At 37.9% G+C, this 6,452-nt stretch overlaps 1 pseudogene; it reads left to right on the forward strand.

The window, feature by feature from the left end:
- Positions 1-2,257: 2,257 nt before the first annotated feature.
- LOC124103700 (peptidyl-prolyl cis-trans isomerase A-like) lies at positions 2,258-2,570 on the forward strand (annotated as a pseudogene).
- The last annotated feature ends 3,882 nt before the right edge of the window (positions 2,571-6,452 follow it).

Raw genomic sequence — 6,452 nt, forward strand, 5'->3', positions numbered from 1 at the left:
ATTTATAGATCCTAGACAGTGAGTACACAGACTAAATTACTCTCTGTCTTTCCATATTTTTAAATTTTCATTGAAAAGGAAGGAAGGAAGGAAGGAAGGAAGGAAGGGGCAAAGAAGGGGGAGAGAGATAAACAAGGGATTCACTGTTATTTTTATCTTTGAAGAATAAAAGCTAAGAGAATCATTTTGTTTCAAATAATCAGAACAAAATTGTTATAATAATATTGTAAGCCCAATGAGATTGTTTTGTAAAACAGATAAAAAATATGAAGAGGAACTGGAAGAATAAACAAAATAAGCACATTTTTTCCAAAGCTTGGAAACATTGTGAATTATTGTGAGCCATTTTGACTGGCAAAGAGGTTGGACAGGTTTTTGGTTTGGGTTTTTTCTCCCCCATTACCTCTTGTAACTCAATTTACTGTCTGACTTGTTCTTAGAGATCTTCATTTAGGAGATTTAATTGCATCTGTGAGCAAGGAAAGTAGAGCATTAAAGCATTTGAAGTGAGTATCTTTTTTATGATATTGCTCAGCCACTACTTTAACATTTGTCTCCTTCCCACTTAAGGCAAAAGGAAATTCTGTTTGGAACTGGCTCTCAAATATTCGAGTATGATAAAATCAAAGAGACACACTCAGCGTAGAACATTGGAAAGAAAACCCCACCACTCCCCACCAGGAAGGTGATTATGTCATGTCCTATTAACTAATCCTTTGGTGGAAAGGATTTACCTCGAGGACATTTGTAAGCCCTCATTTCACATCCTCGTCATAATGGCCCTTCCCCACTCAGCTGTCCAACTGCTGATGTGTTCTGCATGAGGTAGTGACTCAACTTGGATGAGGGAACTAATTTTATTTTTATTTTTTATTTTGAATAATAGGTCTTTTTGATACAGCAGGGAGATAACAGTTTGGTTCAATAATTCTTCATCAGCAATTTTTACCAGATTCAATCAATGTATTTTTATCTAAAATAACAACTTAGACACACATTTGGAAAGAACAATGTTTTTGATTATAAAAGTAAACTCATACTTAATATTTTGAAAATGGATGGAATCGAAGAGCATCATATGAGGTAAAATAAGCCAGACTCAGAATCTCAGTGTCTCAAGTTTTCTCTACTATGTGGAAGTTAGGGGGACAAAAAAACATTAAAAAAGGATCTCATGAAAGTAAAGGGGAGACTATTAGGGTACAGGAAGGGAATTAGAGGAAGGTGGGGGAAGGGAAAGGGAAGGTAGTGGGTAGTGAAATTGTTATAAGCATGTACAAATGTGCTACAATGAAACCCACTATTTTGTACAATTAATATGCATCAATAAAATATCTATAAGGCAATTTTAGGAAAACATAAACGAACATAAAGGAAGAAACAAAAATTTACAATTTTCCTATGACTTATACTCTACTAATTCAGTATTTTGATACATATTCTTGTATGTTTTTTCCTTTACATGTGTATATTCATAAAAGAGCAGGGATTTTTTTCTGCATGTGCAATTAGGATTACTGAAAATATTTTATAATCTAGTTTTACTGTTTTGCATCTATTTGGAAAATACCTTGTTTTATGTTTTTAATTAAGTCTTTGGTCACCAAATATTGAGACAAAACTCAGTGGCAGTCTGTCAGGAAAATTCAAAGGTTATGATGAAAGTATATGGAAGACAGCAGTCATTTTTAACGTCTATCCCAAACAATATTATAGTCGGTATCAATTTGCTCATAAAATTCTGCCAAATTAAAATTATAGAACATAGTCAAGCTCATTGCAAATTCTGTGTGAGATTAATGATGTATATATACCCTGAGGAAATTGGAACTAAGGTTTATTGAGTCCCTACTCTGTGTCAGGCAAAGGGTTGTCCATTTTTAAAACATTGTTTCATATATTCATGGTTGAAAAACAAGGCTTCAAACTTTGAGGTCCATGAAATGGGGAAAAAAGATGATGAGGGTTCAAATTCCTGTAATCCAAGGAAGGAAAACAAAAAGGATGAGTTATGATTAGAAATATTTAAATTAACTCTTAAGACTTTGCGGAAGCCACTGTCACCTGGAGCTGTTGGTTGCCAGGGGTCAAGTTCCTCAACATAGCTGTCAACAGCGGGCCCTTAGGCCACCAGCTGCTTCAAGCTGTTAGCAGACCAAGTTCTAAAGGTAGCAGACCATTTTTGTGCTCTGAGCACTGAAGACAAAGGATTAGGCCATAAGTTTTCCTGGTTTTGTAGAATTATTCAAGTACATTTATGTTCTGGGATAGTGACTTCACACGCCATAATGGCATGGAAAGTCCGTCTATGAGAAGAAGAAATTTGAGGATTGGAACTTCATTCTGAAATATATAGGTCCTGGCATCTTGTTCGTGGCAAATGTTAGGCTGAGCCCAAATGATTCTCATTTTTTATCTGTACCGCCAGAACTCAGTGGTTGGATGGCAGGCAGGTGACCTTTAGGATTGAGGAAAAGGGCGTGGCTGTGATGGAAGTCATGGTGGACTTTGGGTCTAGGAATGGCAAGACCAGCAACAAGGTCATCATAGATGACTGTGGAAAACTCTAGTACATCTAATTCATTTTTTATCTCAAACAATAGACCTTCTGTAGCTCAGGAGAACACCTCTTATCCTACCTGCTTGCAATATTCTATAATGTTTGTGTTTTTGCTACAGTTGTGCTTTAGTTTCCAAATTTTCCTTATTCCTCTTCATGTCTAGCTGGATTGTAGAGTTACGTTTATGATTATGAAATAGAAATGAAGTGACAAAAATAAATTCACCGTTGAGTCAAGGTAAACTGTATAACTCCTCTATTTCCCTCTTATTTTGAATATGGCAGCATGACCTGAGTGAATATTAAAATTTTAGCTTCTGATGGGTCAATTTTTTTGCCTCATAAAAATGCAGTGTAATTTGTTTTTACATAAAATACATTCTGTGTGCTGGCATATCAAGATTGCCTGGTGCCACTGCTTACTGTCTAGGATTCTCTGCTTCCGCTGATCTATAGGTAATAGAAGATGCCTCCGGAATACATTTTCCTAAAGTTATCATCGGATATGCTCTGGGCTTCCATCACAAGTCATCTCAGTGCGAAGTGGCATGTGATTTACTGCAGAGTTACAAGAAATGCAAATTTGATCTGGCATGTGACAAGTTGAAAACTCTTTTTGCTGCCTACATTACAGAAATAGTTTGCTGTTTGAGCATTATTTTATGAAATACCTTCCTGGCTAGTCTCAGTTAAGGAATCTATAGGCATACTGTTGCTCTTGTGCTTGTGAGTGACACCTTTATTCTCCAACTTAAGTAATTTACATGACAAAATTGCTGTGTGTTTGTGAGATTAATACCTTTGAGAGTGTTAGGATATTTCTTTATATGAGTGTTTGTCTTAAACTTAGCTTCTATCTAAGATCAACTTAAGTGCTTATTTTATTGGTTAACATGTTACCTTTGGTCTTCCCATGTATCATTTCTCTAGATTTTCATGAAAGAGCTATCAGAGCTCTCTGAACACAGGCTCTGGTCAGAAAGTAGAAGGTTTGAATTTCAATTTGAAGTGCTAACTGTGCTACTTTGAACAAGGAACTTCACTGGTCTAGGCCTTGTTTTCTCCACTGGTTTAAAAAAAGGAGGGGGAATAATCATCACAGTTTATGGAGTCCTGATGAAAATTAAGTCGATGCATATAAAATTCTTTGCACAATGCCTTGCTCAGAGAATGAAGTCCTTAATAAACCTGTTTGGTAGGTGAGGCAAATACAAAGAAGAAAGACAATAAATTAAGTAAGTCACATGCCTAAGGCCACATACTTGCAGAACTAGGGTGAGATGAGCCATTCTTATTTCAGTCTTTTTTGTAATAGGCTGCTTTGCTTTCTTAATTAATCACATATGTGAATATGCAGCAGTTGACTTTTAAATGTGATATTTTGTCAACAAATATAATTGTTGGGCATAGCTATAGCATCATATAGAGAGTAGTGAGATAATGGAGCTGCTCCTCTAACAACAAAACTGGTTGTGTATCCCATACACCCACTTACAATAGCACATACATGCATGCACCGACATTCAGAATAGGCCCTTTCAAGGAACCCTTAGACCCTTTATACATATTTCATTTAGGTTATGACTCTGCCAAAAGTTGGGCTTCCTTGTTTATAAAAAAGAATAATAGTACATGATCTGCAGAATTATAAAAGCTAGTAAACAGACTGCATGGTATGCCCTTTACACAGAGTCAGACACTCCTAAATTCTTGATATATCGTAGCTAGTTATCTTATTTTCTTCATAGCCTTTTATAGCTCTATGACTCTCTGCCTTGATTTTTTTCTCTTCGTTTGTTTCCCCCCACTAGAATTATGTTCTACAGAGGAGAGGACCTGCAACAGCACTGGACACAAAGCAAGTGTCCTCCTACAAGCCTATAATTAGTTAATGACTGGAGAAGAAGTCAGTAGCAATTAAAAAGGTGAGGGAAACCATCTATGTCAGCAAAGATGGAAGAAATAAGCTATATTACCAATTTTCAAGTGAAATTCTAGGTTTATCACTAATCAGCATTTGTTTAAAAGGAGAAGCTTCCCAGAGGAAGTGAGTTTAAGAAATAATAAATAATTTTGATAGAGTGCAGGCTGGTTAGTGAATGTTTTTTTTCTCTTCACTGTGGGTAGGTATAACTTTTGTCAATGCACCTGTCTGCTCTGAGTCCAGGTCGACTTCCATGTTCCAAATCTTTGTGACTGTCACAGGGATTCAGTGTTATAATTCCTAGTGTCCTTATCTCACTCCAAAACTGGAATTTCAGGTCATCAAACTCAGCTCAGATGCCTTCAAAGACTGTGCCTATATGCACAGAGAAATAAGTTAGTATATATGAAAGAATTACAATAGCGATTGGCACATTATCAACAGCTTCTTAAATGTTCCTTGTTGTTATCATTCATTTATTAAAAACATTTATTGAGTACCTGTTATGTGCCTGAATATGTCCTATTCACAAGATATATAAAGGTAAACTAAACAGACCAGATCTCTGCCTTTGTGGAGCTTAGAAGAACGGGGGGAGTAGGATTCAGGGAATGAAGTCAGAAAATAAACCCTGAATGATGGTGCTTAGATGGATGGCTACAACTACACTCTTGGTGGTCAGACCTCATTTGTCTTTTTAACACTGTTGTTCCAGTATTTTGTGAAGAGCAAATGGGCCAATGAGTCACTTGGTTCTTGTTGGCTGAATAAACAAATGAATGCATACATTTCTGAGAGGAGATTCAGTTAAATTTGGACAGCAAAGATTCTGGGCTTAGGCTATATGCACTGATAGGATTCAAGTTTTTCAAGTTTGTGGATTCTGTGTTTATATGGCAACAACTGGGTCAGGCAGAACACATATGGGTAGATGTGAGGATGGGAATGAGATCATGAGAGCATGTATGCACATAAGTCTTTGTATGTGTGAGGTAACATGGAAGGCAAAGTTCTTTGGTTGTGCATTTTTTGAAATAAATCTAATTTGTGTGTGAACTAAGTGTAAGGTTCTAAAGGAGGTTCTAAAGGAGTCTCTGTGTGAGGTAGAAGCCTGTAGTTTGTTGTATGATGGACAGATCATTTTGCAATGCAAAATCTATGCAAGTATGCATGTCTGTGATCTATAGTGTAATTTTGTGAGGCAAATTAAGGTTGGGTAAAAAGCACATTCTAGGATAGTATGTATGAGGTAGGAATGGGTTTATGTGAGTCAATTCTGGGTTTTTGTGAATGTCAATGAAGAAAAATGGTCTTCCCCTCTTCTGTGTGTGTTGTATTGGATATGTGTAATTCAATTCAGGAATTTATCATATGAAGGTGCAGGTTTGCTAGGCAGATTCTGGAACTAGTGTAATTGTGAGACAACTCAAAATCAGGATAAGGCCATCTGGGGTTATGGGTAAGACTGTGAGTCTGTTCTAAATCCGAATTTGTATGTGTTTGTTGTAAATCAGGACTTGGCTTTGAGATGAACACACCTGGGTCAGTTTGGATTTTGTGCATGAGAGAGTCAAAAAGATTGGTGTTTGGGAGGCAAACTTGGGAGCTAATGCGGGGAAAACAGTTAGTTTGTGTGCATATGGGAGTAAGTTCTCCGAGTGTGAGCATTTTTAAGACATCTGAATTGTGTCTAAGTATGAAACAAGTCTGGAGCTTCTTGCGTGAGGGGGGGAGTGTGTGTGTGTGTGTGTGTGTGTGTGTGTGTACATGCGCGCGGCGCGCCAAGTTTGGATTTGTGTTTGTGATGGGCACCAACACTGCGCCAGCCCGCGAGCCCACGTTAAGGCTGGGGGTGCCTGGGGAGGTGCAGCAGGCGGTTTCCTCCCGGCGGGCGGGCGAGAGGTCCCCCGGGCGAGCGAGGGAGCTCCGGGCCCCTGCGCCGCTCGCACGCTCCCTGGCTGGCTGGCT

The sequence above is a fragment of the Marmota monax genome, unplaced genomic scaffold, assembly GCF_021218885.2.
Source record: "Marmota monax isolate L192 unplaced genomic scaffold, Marmota_monax_Labrador192_F-V1.1 WCK01_AAM20220418_F8-fsc00006, whole genome shotgun sequence".
In the NCBI taxonomy this organism is placed as follows: Eukaryota; Metazoa; Chordata; class Mammalia; order Rodentia; family Sciuridae; genus Marmota; species Marmota monax.